Source organism: Diaphorina citri, unplaced genomic scaffold, assembly GCF_000475195.1.
Source record: "Diaphorina citri unplaced genomic scaffold, Diaci psyllid genome assembly version 1.1 scaffold69, whole genome shotgun sequence".
Taxonomy (NCBI): domain Eukaryota; kingdom Metazoa; phylum Arthropoda; class Insecta; order Hemiptera; family Psyllidae; genus Diaphorina; species Diaphorina citri.
The window spans coordinates 161,661-176,597 of NW_007377506.1; the positions used below are offsets into that span (position 1 = coordinate 161,661).

General features: G+C 40.1%; 1 protein-coding gene and 1 long non-coding RNA gene across 12 annotated transcripts in view; one reads left to right on the forward strand and one right to left on the reverse strand.

Moving 5' to 3' along the window:
• Nucleotides 1-14,937, reverse strand: part of LOC108253865 (acyl-CoA-binding protein homolog 1) — a 32,983-nt gene that overhangs the window by 1,204 nt on the left and 16,842 nt on the right. The window lies entirely within an intron of this gene.
• Nucleotides 1,285-14,197, forward strand: LOC113471990. The gene is made up of 2 exons (XR_003394482.1): nucleotides 1,285-1,367; nucleotides 13,807-14,197. It is a non-coding gene; the product is annotated as an uncharacterized LOC113471990 (long non-coding RNA).

The following is a 14,937-nucleotide window of genomic DNA, read 5'->3' on the forward strand; positions in this document are numbered from 1 at the left end:
TGAGTGAGAGGACGAATACTGCCCTGCTAAAAAAGAGGGCAGTAAGTCCAAAATTTGACATTTTGAGTTATATATCTATACCCACGTATTTTTATGCGTAGAATTCAAAAAACGCATCAAAAACAGTCTACGAAAAAAAACAACGAAGATACAAGGAGCACAGACAAGGAAGAAGGCAGTATATCCCAAAATTATCTCTGCCATGCTAAAGAGCAAAGCAGTAAGCGCCAGACATTAAGAGACATTAAGAGAGAAAGCAGTATATCCATGGATATACTGCCTTCTTATTTACTATGAAGTTTTCTAGTAAATAAGGGTATTTTAAAAGTATTTGACAGTGTTAAAAAATTTGTGTTTTCTAGTGTACTAGTGTTTAAATAGACATTGATCAAAACTAATGGATCGAAACTAATGAACAAAAACTGTCAACACAACTTAAACTGACTGATAATTATGAAAAATGTGGTGAAAAACTTTTAGATTGGAATTCAAGATATGAAAGGCATGAATCTTACGTATTCTTGAGAGTTCATTGCAACGGTCAATACATTAATTAGACTTACTTTATCATGGACACTCGTTGCTATCTTGTTGTAAATTAGTAACATCCGCTTACATCCGGTATCTAAATATTCACGGTCAATAGTAGCCCTCTAGGATCTAATGGGCCTCAAAATGAAACTCTAGCTCAAAACCTGGGGCCCTTTTTAAAACCCGTAGAACTAAAACCAACAGGTGTTTGAACTGTTACAGTTGTAACATAGTTTGTAAAATAGGGAGCTCAAAATGTTTAATAGCGTAGTGTGTACTATTACTGTCTACCGCGGCTGTTCTACTACCTAACCTCTTCTGGGCTTTCAAGATAGCAACGAGTGTCCATAGCTCAAAATATTTAATAGCACTAGTGCAGGGGTTCTCAACGTAGATAGAACTCTAACTTGTACTTTAGAAATTTAAACTTATATAGAGTCCGTTTTTTACCGAATATTTTGCTCTTAAATGCGCAAGATAATCTGTGTTGCCCCAATTTTTTGCTGAGTGCGCGAAAAACTCTATCTAACCCTGAATTATTTGCTCTCAAGTACGCAAGGTCTTTCCCTGAAATTTTTGCCCCTACGTAACTGCGCAAGGCATTTAGTTTTAGCCCTAATTCCTTGCTCTCAAGTCCGCAAAAAACTCCGTTTTGTCCCAAATTGTTTGCGTTGGGTGTACCTACAAAGGAAATTGTTACCCACAGATTGGCAAAATCGGCGACATGCGGTAGAATTTTTCGATTCAGATGAGGTTATGACTCTTTCCCCCTCTCTTCTTTCCTTTCTAGAATCTTTTCCTCTGAACTTTGTGTACAGTTGACATGAATTTTGAGTGTAAGCTATTCTGAAGAGAATCGATTTCGAAACTTGGACGTTGTTTTATCGGCAACTTCTAGAAGTGAAGTTGTAACGTTTTCTTCTCAAGTTCTGATTAAAAATCGACTTTCACAAACTTACAAAATCATCCAGGTGGATGTTCTGCCCACCTCTGTGGCCGAGTGGTCAAGACTGTCAAGAGCACTGACTCTCAACCCGGAGGTGCTGGGTTCGAATCTCGGCCAGGGTGGTAACATTCTAACCAGACTTTTCCGTTCTTGGATAGGCATGGATGTAAACGAATGTGCCTTGAAGTAATGCGGTACCGGTATCGAGGTACAATCTTTTTTTTTTTTTTTTCAAGGATCTAATCTTCTAAACATCTTTACCCAAACTTTCATGTTTCCAGGTGCAAAAGATATTGACTTGGCGATTCAAAGAGGACACTGGGAACACAGAAGGTACGACAGAGACAGAGAAGAGGAGAAGAAGGAGAAAGAGGAAGCGAGAATATATGGTCAAATGGCACGACAGATCCTTCTGGCATTGTTCCTGGGTACAGGAGATCGATGTAAGTATAAATGCCGAAAGAGAAAAAAAAAATCAAAATCTTGGAACTCCATTTCGTGTTAACATAGGTCTGTAGATTGGGCTACGCTTGGAACTCTTGTTGTTCCTGCCTACCCACCCCTGTGGCCGGGTGGTTAAGAGCGGTGGAAGCGGACATTTTTCTCACCAAACTTTACTCGTTCCCAGATCGGAATGTGCTTTTGAAGTACCTAAGTACCTACTTGCAAATGTAGTTCTAAGGTAGGGTTTTTTTTTTTTTTTTTTTTTTTTAATAATAATAATAAAAAAAAACAGATCTACAGACATCAAGTCCAAAATCACCAAGTCAAAACCTAGACTTCACTTCATTCGTTCAATTACTCTTTTTCTAAATAGGTTCAGTAGGTAACGTTTCCAATGAGTAGGCAATAATATTAAATGAGCTGTTGTTTCAACATGTGGGATGTGTTTGTGTTTTCCAGCTCGAAGTATATCATCCACAACTGCTCAAGTCTTACATGAAGAAGATGAACAACGACTTCACAGAACCTCCGGCATTGGAAGAACCTTTGGACGAAGAAGACAAGAGAATGGCCCGGCTCAATAGACACAACATTAATGATGAGGAATTGGAGAAGAAATACTACAGGTATATTCTACAGTCTTTGTTTAGAGCAGAGGTTCTCAAACTGGGGGCGCGTGGAGACAAATCAGGGGGGCGCGAGCTTTTCCTATAAAAAAATCAAATTTATACCAAAATTACCTACCAGGTACTTAGTCTCTAACTCTAGTATTTTAATTATGTTAAGATTGATTAATTCTTGTCAGAAATTAGTCTACCCTGCTTATTATCACTGCTGTTTTACATTATGAGGGATGGGCGTGAAAAAATGAGAATATGCCCAAAGGGTGCGCCATGCAAAAAAGTTTGAGAACCACTGTTCTACAGTCTTTGTTTAGAGTAAGGGGTAATTTTTATGTATTTAAGTACGAGCTGGTTAGACTTTATATACAGTAGGTGGTACAGTGGAACTGTGTAGAACTCTGAAAAATAGTCCGTTTATGGCCTCCAAAGTGAGCGATTGGGTGTACAAACCAAAATCCGACTATTCGTTTGGAGGTTGTAGAAAAATGACTTAAACCAGATGAGGTTCGTTCTCGGAACGGCTCATTTTGACCTCCTCTTCGATTTCAGGACGAATCGACCTCAGCAGTTACAGTTCCTTCTCTCAAACCTCTTCTAACATGAACCTGTAGGTCTGATGGTAAATTCTTTCACGAAGGCTCGACTGGTGTACGTTATTCTTGGCTAGGTTCGTAGGAACTTGACCCATCTTTTGAGTCTGTTTGCCCCTACACCTAAGCCTCCTTGATTCCTCTATGTATTATGTTATGTTATTAAACCCATAAAATACTTGAGACCTTGTTTAGACTGCTGGGGGTAAAAATAGTCTCATTCGAGCAGGATAAACAAGGTATTCTATTCTATTCCCGTTCTAAATCCCGTTTATTGTATAAATAAATAATATTCTATCTATCTTTTTCCATTACAGATACGGTATCAAGCCAGAGTGGCTGATTGCCAACCGAGTCATCAACAGCAAGACATTGAGAGATGGAAGTACAATCTATTTGGTCAAGTGGCGCGATCTACCGTACGACAAGGCAACCTGGGAAGACGAAAACGAGGACATTCCTGGCCTCAAGGAGTCTATTGAATTTTATAATGTAAGTACTAAATATCTACTATTGAGTTTTATAATGTAAGTACATACTAAGTAGTTCTCAGTACCCACCAGGTGTACAAAGAACTGTAGAAATCTTTCGGAAGGCCCTTGAAATATCGGTTGAGCACGAAATCCAATGTGTTGAATATCCTTTCGTATAAGCGTGATTATTCAAAAAGGAGATACTGCCGTGAAGTATTTTATGAATAAACTGTAGGTACTTAGGTTCCTTTTTGTTAAAAAAAAAGTTTTGTCGGGTTTTATTCAAATCGGGTAGTCATTTGGAAGTTATTGCGGAAAGTACATATTGAATTGTATAATTTCCTTCGTTCTCACACACTTTTTTCTCTCCATTTTGTTCCGCAGGACCTGAAAGCCGCCTACTTCAACGACGGCAAGAAGAAGAAGAGCAAGGGCCGCGGCAAGACCAAGACCAAAGAGTTGCAAGAGGATGAAGACGGCGCCTCCGGGTCCAAACCGAGACGCTACACGCCACCTCCCGAGAAACCCACCACGGATCTGCGCAAGAAGTACGAAAAGCAACCTCCGTTTTTGGACGACACGGGTATGCAGTTGCACGCGTACCAGTTGGAGGGTATCAATTGGTTGCGGTACTCGTGGGGACAGAACATAGACACGATCTTGGCGGACGAGATGGGACTGGGCAAGACTATTCAGACCATCACCTTCCTGTACTCGCTCTTCAAGGAGGGACACTGCAAGGGACCGTTCCTGGTGAGTTTACTATGTTCTCACTTGTCGTTCAGAAGAAAGTCGTGTGTTGTGTAGCATGAACACTCCCTTAAATTACACTGCCTATATAGTGGACAAAAATCGGATGGAACTCACGACATGTAGGAATGGGGTCTATGTTGATACCTACTTGCCTTTCCCGGGAGATTTTCGAAGTGTCGCCATTTGCATTAAAATGCCAAAATGGGTACTTAAATAATGTTAGGTAATGATGATTTTATTATTTTTTTTAGAGGTTTGACAGAGGGAATTGTAACTGCTATGGTCTTATCGTCCCAAAATCGAAGAGAGAAGGAAGACAGGATAGGAGAAAGCCAGATAATGTTAGGTAATGATGATTCCATCTACTAAAGTAAACATAGGTTGAAGGAAGTTAAGCCGTTTGACACTCTGACTAATCCAAAGATTAAAGTCCTGGGAAGGTCAACCTATTTGGATTACCTTTGATATAAGTAAGCATGACAAACAAATGGGCATTTAAAAACGTTGTATGAACTGGAGCGACCACTTGTTTAAACAATTAGCTCCTAAAAGAATACCCCTATTTTCCGTGAATAAATCCACAGTAAGTGTTGCAATATCGACTCAATATTGCTTCTCTTTTTCTCCCCCAGGTATCTGCCCCTCTGTCGACCATCATCAATTGGGAGCGAGAGTTTGAAACTTGGGCTCCAGACTTCTACGTTGTCACCTATGTGGGAGACAAGGATTGTCGTATTGTGCTGCGAGATCACGATATATCCTGGGAAGATACTGCCAACCGTGGAGGTAATTATGTGGTGCCTTTAGACTACTTTAGAGGATTTTTAGCTTAATTCTCTTTAGGGGTGAGCTATTATGCACCAAAGCTGAAGGTTCGAGTCGGGTTGTATTCTTCCTATTCAACATTTTTTGATATATCCTGGGAAGATACTGCCAACCGTGGAGGTAATTATATGGTGCCTTTACTCTTTAGAGGAGTTTTAGCTTAATTCTCTTTAGGGGTGAGCTATTATGCACCAAAGCTGAAGGTTCGAGTCGGGTTGTATTCTTCCTATTCAACATTTTTCTATTCTATTTTACTCTATTCCATCCGATTTTATAGCCCGTTCACGCTGCACGAATTTTTCTTCGTTCGAATTTACAAATTTTCCGATTTTTCCTTCGTTGGCAATGTGAACACACTAATTCATTTGTATACGCCTCACGAAAAAAAATTCGTGCCGAAGAAAAATTCGTTTTGTGGAGTAGGAAGGAGATGTTACGTTATCTATATTCCATTCCATCTTATTGCATTCTATTCACTGTTTTTGTATTCTATTCCAGGTAAACCGTGTCGCATTCGGTCATCCACTGTGAAGTTCCATGTACTACTCACTAGTTATGAGTTGATTACGAATGATGTGGCTCTACTGGGCAGTATAGAATGGGCTGTGTTAGTTGTAGATGAAGCTCATCGTCTGAAGAGTAACCAGTCCAAGGTAAGAAAACTGATAACTTTCGATAAAGATATGTATCTGAATACACTAATAGTTTGTACTACTCACGAGTTAGGCATACTTTGCAGTGTCACCTACATTTGGGCTTCATACCAAGAAGAAGTATCCGAGTCCTAGTTGTTGATGAAGCTCATCGTCTGAAGAGTAACCAGTCCAAGGTAAGAAAACTGATCGTCTGGCTAGGGGACGTTAAACAGAGAGTAGACTAGCGTCTTGCTGTGGGACTATAAACAGGGAGGAGAACAGCTAACCATAACCAGCCTAGCTAGCTGATAGTTTCAAAGCGTTCTATCTGCTTGAAATGAACAAGCACAAGTCCTCACGATGGTTGACTGCGGTTCAGGACGAGCCAATTAAACATGGCTATAAACCATCACCCTGGTGTATGGCTGATAGAAGAGATATTTTCTCTATTTTGTCATCACCTTTCAGCTGTAGCTAAATCCCTTTCGGCTACAGCTAAAGCCGCTACAACAACAACAACAACAACAACAGCAATCCTGCCTCGGTGGTGTAGTGGTCAAGACGCTCGCCTGGTAAACAGGAGGGCGTGGGTTCAATCCCAGCCGTGGTATGGAATTTCATCCTCAATATAATTTGAGAATTTGACCACAACAATAGTAGTAGCCTACTGCTGGAGTAAAGGGACTGTTCAGTCCCATGCAAGTATCAGCTGAAATAAGCATCAGTCCATTGTCCAATGCGAACATCAATTATCTATAATCCAACCATCTTTGTGTGTTCCCATTTCCAGTTCTTCAAGTTCTTGTCCGGCTACTCGATTCAGAACAAACTGCTCCTCACTGGTCACTCCCTGTTTATAGTCCCCCAGCCAGACTAAGCTGGTCTACTCCCTGTGTAACGTCCCCCAGCCAGACTAATAAATATGCAAATACATGGATTAAAAATTGGAAGGTAGAAAAAGATATGCTACCACTGGATTGCTCCATAGTAACTCCTTGTTCAGTTGACTTTACAAAACTGAATGCATCCTAAAAAACCCCTTAAGTGAAATTGTTTTTTGAACGACTATCCGACAAAAAACAAGTCCGTGAAGCCGATAAAATTACCTCTTTTTACACTACTTTATTGTAGTCGTCAGTCGTGTCTTGGTTCCAAGGTGTTTTCTCTAATCCAACCATCTTTGTGTGTTCCCATTTCCAGTTCTTCAAGTTCTTGTCCGGCTACTCGATTCAGAACAAACTGCTCCTCACTGGTACAAGTTAAAAAGTTGTTGTAGTCGTCAGTCGTGTCTTGGTTCCAAGGTGTTTTCTCTAATCCAACCACCTTTATATTCCCATTTCCAGTTCTTCAAGTTCTTGTCCGGCTACTCGATTCAGAACAAACTGCTCCTCACTGGTACTCCCCTGCAGAACAACCTGGAAGAGCTGTTCCATCTGCTCAACTTCCTCACACCGGAGAAGTTCAATGACCTGACATCGTTCCAGGCAGAGTTCGCGGACATTTCCAAGGAGGAACAAGTGAAGCGATTGCACGATCTGCTTGGACCTCACATGTTGCGACGTCTCAAAGCTGATGTGCTCAAGGTATGTATGAAATTTCCCAGCGTCACTAAGTTCTGCAGTTAGATTATGGAATTCTCTTCATAGGGATAATAAGGGACTCACAAAATCTAGGGACATTAAAGACCTCCCTGGTGAAATATCTTTAAGGCTTACAGTGAAAGAAAAAAATAGTGTTTGGGTGAAAGAGCTCCCCCAGGAGACCTCTGCTACTTAAAAGAAAGCCATAAAAAAAACTTTCCTTATTATAGGATAAGGAAATTAAAAAGAAGTAGAAATGTTTCATCGCATTTCGTAACAATGTTACCCATCTCTAAATGTCGAATGTGTTTCTCTCCCCCGCGGTTCAGAACATGCCTTCCAAGTCAGAGTTCATCGTTCGAGTCGAGTTGTCCCCGATGCAGAAGAAATACTACAAGTACATTCTCACCAGGAACTTCGAGGCACTCAACCCCAAGGGTGGAGGTCAACAGGTAAGGCTCCAATGTAATATGTATTGAGTAAGCCACAAACGTAGAATAGAATACAATAGTATACCTTGTTTATACTGCCAGCACATAACTGGAAAGACCCTTTACTCTCCCAGTCTAAACATATTTGTTCCATCAGGTATCGAAATTTCGATTGATGTCAAGTCTTTACAAAATGTTAGAATTCGTTACACTCATTATAAGTTACTGGTACATCTGGTACCTTATCAAATACATATCTGGAAATGTGAAGCTTTAGCGTTTCTAGTGAAACAGGGAACTGTCGAACTCACTTAGAAAAGGCCCATTTTGAGATCTTAAAAGTCCAAAATGCAGTGAGAGGAACGTCCTTCACCTAGGTGTTTGCTAATAAAAAAGGCCATTTTTTGACTTACTTTATTCGTGGGTCGTGGAAATTTGGATTTGGCCGTGGAAAGGACCGTAAAAATGGTTGCCAAATACAAAGAAAATAGTCAAATTAACACTTTGGAACATTTTAGGAACGTTAACTATTGATATGCAGCTTCACGAAGTTATCGAGTCTTTGGTAAAAATATTTAAAACTCACGAGTAAATCTCACTTCGTTCGTTCAATCCATATTTCTTTTCTTCTCACCAGGTGTCTCTGCTGAACATCATGATGGATTTGAAGAAGTGTTGCAATCACCCCTACCTATTCCCGGCAGCAGCTGAGGAGGCTCCTGTACAGGGAGGCCAATATGAAATACAAGCCCTGACACGCGCCGCAGGCAAACTTGTGCTCCTCAGCAAGATGTTGAAGAAACTCAAGGAAGATGGACACAGGTATAGAATTAAGATTTTTGAAAAATAAATAGGTACCTAAATAAAGACGAGTGCTTTTTTGATGTTTTTATTTTGTACCTAAAAGGTAAAGAAGAAGAGAAAGAAGAAAAAAGAGACGAAATTTTGTACCTACCAATGAAACAACTGCCACAATAGACTTGTGTGGTCCGTGTCGTAGCATGTCCATCCCGTAGTATGCCTTTCATGAGATGGGCGAGAAGAGACACAATACACTTCTAAGGTATTCTATTCTATCTATCTTTTTCCATTACAGATACGGTATCAAGCCCGAGTGGCTGATTGCCAATCGAGTCATCAACAGCAAGACATTGAGAGATGGAAGTACAATCTATTTGGTCAAGTGGCGCGATCTACCGTACGACAAGGCAACCTGGGAAGACGAAAATGAGGACATTCCTGGCCTCAAGGAGTCTATTGAATTTTATAATGTAAGTACTTCTTAAGTACCTACTATTAAATTTTATAATGTAAGTATCATTTTTTTCTTGTGTTTCTGCTACTCCCCAAGATTACAACCAGTTTTCTAACGCTTTCCTTATATGATTTTCTTCGCAGAGTACTGATCTTCTCTCAGATGACCAAAATGTTGGACATCCTAGAAGACTATTTGGATGGAGAAGGTTACAAGTACGAACGTATTGATGGTAACATCACCGGATCTATGCGTCAGGAGTCTATTGATAGGTAAGTATTATACATTTTTCCTCTCTAATACTCCAAGAATCCATTCCCTAAGTACCTGCACTGTTGAGAAAAAAAAATTGTCGAGCATTGTTAAATGCTTGTCACAAATGTGGTTCCCCAGTTAACACCTAGATAAATCTTATGACTTATCTTGGACTCGAACCACCAGCCTCCAGATACGAAGTCCAATACGTTAACCACTACACCACTGAGGTTGGTTCCCTACACGTATTCCCTTTTAAAACCTCTACGCTGTTGCCATTTTTCAGATTCAACGCGCCAGGGGCCTCCCAGTTTGTTTTCCTCCTGTCCACTCGGTCAGGAGGTCTCGGTATTAACTTGGCAACAGCGGATACGGTCATCATCTATGATTCTGATTGGAATCCACACAACGATATTCAGGCGTTCTCTCGAGCCCATCGTATTGGACAGCAGAATAAGGTAAGGCTGACATAGCAGGGAGCAGACCAGTGTCTTGCTGTGGGACTATAAATAGGAATCAGAACAGCCAAACCCTAACCAGCCTGGCTAGCTGGAGGTTACAAAATGTTTATCATGCTTCAAAGGAAAAGCACAGGTCCTCATGATGGTTGACTGCGGTTCGGAACGAGCCAAGTAATCTTGTCTAGAGACCATCAACCCCTCTTGGTGTAGCTACACCGCTACAACAACAACAACAACAACAACTGACACAACTCATTCTGACGTCACAATACTAGTATAACTGGTTTAAAAATGTCTTGAAAGTTTTTTCGTCATAAGTATTACGTCTTAAGATATACAACTCCTCGAGGGACAAGGGAGAGTGTCGGACCCTAAAAGGTCAAATAATTTATCATCATTTTGGTTCTTCTTTTCCCCTCAGGTGATGATCTACCGCTTCGTAACTCGTAACTCAGTATATTAACTTGGCAACAGCGGATACGGTCATCATCTACGATTCTGATTGGAATCCACACAACGATATTCAGGCGTTCTCTCGGGCCCATCGTATTGGACAGCAGAATAAGGTAAGGCTGACATGTGTCTTGCTGTGGGACTATAAATAGGGATCAGAGCAGCCAAACCCTAATCAGCCTGGCTAGCTGGAGGTTACAAAGTGTTTATCATGCTTCAAAGGAAAAGCACAGGTCCTCATGATGGTTGACTGCGGTTCGGAACGGGCCAAGTAATCTTGTCTAGTGACCATCAACCCCTCTCGGTGTAGCTACACCGCTACAACAACAACTGACACAACTCATTCTTACGTCACAATTCTAGTATAACTGGTGTAAAAATGTCTCGAAAGTTTTTTCGTCACAAGTATTACGTCTTAAGACATACAACTCCTTGAGGGACAAGGGAGAGTGTCGGGCCCTAAAAGGTCAAATAATTTATCATCATTTTGGTTCTTCTTTTCCCCTCAGGTGATGATCTACCGCTTCGTAACTCGTAACTCAGTAGAGGAGCGAGTCACACAGGTGGCTAAGAGAAAGATGATGTTGACTCATCTGGTTGTACGACCAGGGATGGGAGGCAAACAAGCTAACTTCACCAAACAGGAACTGGACGATATTCTACGATTCGGTACTGAGGAGCTGTTCAAAGAAGAAGAGGTAATGTAGTTCAAAATGTTTTTTTATTATTTTTTTTAGAGGTTTGACAGAGGGAATTGTAACTGCTATGGTCTTATCGTCCCAAAATCGAAGAGAGAAGGAAGACAGGATAGGAGAAAGCCAGCCGTTCCGAGAACGAACATTATCCCATCAGGATAAAATCCGCCCCGGGCGGGAATCGAACCCGCGGCCTAGCGCTTACAAGGCAGACGCACTACCAACTAAGCTAACTAACTTTTAAAAGTGCGATAATAAGTTGTAATAATATCCACTTAATAGTTGTGAGATAATGTTACGTATAGGTACTTGGGAAGTAGGCATTGGTAGAAACATTATTATCAATCTATAACTAGGTATATTCTATAGGTATCCCAATACTTTTTGTGACCTACCTAACCCACCTACCTTCGAGTGTACTAGTCCTAATGGCATGACACACGGCCTACATTAAAATTAAATGTACACTAATGGAAAGGCACTAAGTCTGCGTAGTGTGTCATTGCTACTTCCAACCTACCTTTATAGCTTACCTACCTTTAAAAACATCAACAACAACAATAACAACAACAACAACAACAACAACAACATCAACAACAAAACAACAATAGGATATGAGTATAGGAGTTGGGTAAAGGTTTGTGGAATACTCATTCATATGTTAATATTAATACAACTTACGGCTTTAAAAGCCATTTATTTTTACAATAAATGTGTCATAAATGTGTTAAGTGTGTCCTGATGGGTTACAAAACTTATGGTCGATTTCACCAATATTTTTTCAGCCTTTAGAAGAATTAAAAGGCTTGTTAAGCTAACAACCTGTTAAGTTCCATTTTGGTCCAACGAGTATTTGAGTTCCTTCAAGGTGGCTTCGTATGTGACCAAGGAAGAGGATGAAGATGTAAGTATACTCGACTGGTAGTCCAGGAGATGAGGGTTCGAGTGTCTAGAATTCTAGATCTAAAGGAAAAGATGAGATAAGCTAATGAATAAAATTGAGTAAACCTAACTTACTTCGAAGGTTGAATGGTTTTTGGAAGAATTTGTTGTTACAACTTTTTAAAGCAGCCTTAGGTTCTTATAGATTGGTGATGCAAAATATAGAAAAAAATCTTGTTGTTACCAGTGATACACCAGGGTGATGATCTCTCTGTAGCTTTAGACTCTCTGCTCTCTTGCCATGTTTGATTAGCTCATCTTGAACCGCAGTCAACCATTGTGAGAACTTTTACTTCTTTTGAAGCAGAGTGAACCTTTTGAAAAAACTGCCAAGTATCTAGGGCTTTTTAAGGTTGCATAACTGCTCTACAGAGAGATTTTTCTTGCATTGTGTTATAAAATAGTCATTAGAGATCCCAGCTCTTACCCTTAACCCTTTGCTATCTTCCCCCTTAGGAACAGCCAGAGAACACGGAAATCATCAAACAAGAGGCCGAGAATCAAGACCCTGCCTATTGGGTTAAACTATTGCGACACCACTATGAACAACATCAGGAAGATGTATCCAGGACTCTGGGCAAGGGCAAACGAGTCCGCAAACAGGTATGTAGAAAAACAGATTGATGCCTGAAAATGGGCGAGAAAAGAAAAAAAAAATCGTTTCGGTGCTGGTTCAACGCGAAAACACCAGAAAAAAAATATTTGCCACCAAAATAGGAGTGATTTTTGTTGTTGTTGTTGTTTTTTTATGATGGGAATCGAACGTAGGACCTTTTGCATGACAAACATGCAAGTTATCACTGGACCAAGGCGGTCCCTTCTTGAGCCCTTGTGTGCCGCGTCCATTTTTGTCTAGGACTATTGCACTGCAAAATTCGCTGTATTAACTGTACCCCTTTGTCAAATGTAAACTTTTTTATCGTAGCCCGTTGATATTCTTTTGAAAAAGAAAAAAAAAATCATGTACAAACTTACAGACTGATGGTGATTATAATTATGTTGTATTGCAGGTGAACTACAACGATGGTGGAGTAGTAATCATGTACAAACTTACAGACTGATGGTGATTATAATTATGTTGTATTGCAGGTGAACTACAACGATGGTGGAGTAGTATGTGGCCTGTTCCTGAAAGCAGCTTAAATCTGTGCAATTTTTTTGACGTCACTACAACTATTATAATGGTCATGCAATGTTTTGAAAGGGTTTTCTTCTGTAATATGACGTCATAAATGATGCCGTGGCCTGTTCCTGAAAGCAGCTTAAATCTGTGGAAATTTTTTGACGTCACTACAACTATTATAATGGTCATGCAATGTTTTGAAAGGGTTTTCTTCTGTAATATGACGTCATAAATGATGCGAATTGTAAAATTCTCTTTCTGGACCGGGGTTTGATCAATTTGAATTTTATCTTTTTTGGCGGGATAATAGGGGACGGACACTCTTTTCTGACATTTTCGCGGTACTTTTTTCATGTCCATGTAGATATTTTTTAAGATTATTATTTATAGTAACTCTCTCGTTTCTTTGTGATTTTTTTCTCTCGATATAATCGGTGCTTGTACCTTGGATATGATCTTGATAGCAACATCTTGAGAATGTCTGGCTGAGGTTGCTAACTTCACTGTAGCATAGGAGCGCCTTGTCCTCGTCTATGTAACGTTCCTTACGTATAACTTCCAGTAGACTCCCATTCTTAGCATACTCCATGATAATATACACGCGATGTGTTGTCTCTATCGCCTGTAGGAACCGAATCAGGTTCGGATGTTTCAATCCCTTCACCACTTCTATCTCACGAGGCAGAAACTTCTTCAAATAATCGATCGGTGCTTGTACCTTGGATATGATCTTGATAGCAACATCTTGAGAATGTCTGGCTGAGGTTGCTAACTTCACTGTGGCATAGGAGCTAAGCTATTCGTGCTGATAATTTTAATAGCGAATGTCTAATTTAGACAATAGTGTGAGATTCGCGCATAGAAGAATATTTGGTTTTTAAAAATATTTATTAACAAACTTAAATTATGGGTTGCCAAAATGACACCTCAGGATAAAATTTACCCTGATTCTCTTTTATTAGAAGGATACTCAGTTTTATAGTGATTTGAGGATTCTCTTTTACATTTAGTTTCCCACCCAACCCATATTCTTCCAGTGTAAATTCTCTCCATGCAAACAGATTTCTGCTAAATTAATTTTACCTTCTTGTCTCTTATAAGTTTCAGTTTTCTCTTGTGAATACCTACCTACTTATTTAAAAATACAAAAATATAATTCCATTCTGAATTAGATTTTTTAAACCCCGAGTGTTTTTCTTTTTATTGTTATTATGCTCCTGTAGGGAAACAAATTTAATACCCATGTTGACATTCAACATGTACCTTCTGTACTTTAATGATGATTTTCAAGTCTCTGCACTTGCACGGAAGTCAACACGCATTTCAACGTTGAGTTATAGGTGCGGGGGTTTATACCATAGACCGGGTACAATCAGGCAATGTGGGCAGATATTTTCAATTTCTACTCTTTTTGAACGGAATCACTTCCGGGGCTGATTTTGACTTTCCCACGGGGTTCGAATCCTCCTTGAGCCACGGATCTTGTCTAATATCTTCCATCTGAATTCTAAACTTGACCGGGGATAGTATGTTTGATATTAACGCTTTACATGAGGAAGATAAGCGAGGGCTCTCAGGGAACACAACTCTCTTCTGTACTTGCTTCAGTAACTCACTGTAGTTGGTGTCGTCAAATGGAAGCCTCCCATACACCATGGCAAACAGGACCACCCCCATGGACCAGATATCACTCTGCTGTGGGGTGTATGGGACACCTTTCAGTATCTCTGGAGATGCATAGGCGTAACTCCCGCAGAATGTTTCACTCAGGTTCTGCTTATAGTCGGTATTATTCACCGAGTATTTCCGAGCAAATCCGAAGTCCGAGAGTTTGATGTTGTATTTATCATCAAGCAGTAGATTCTCACACTTGATGTCCCGATGGACCACGGATTTCTTGTGGCAATAGTCAATAGCATCTG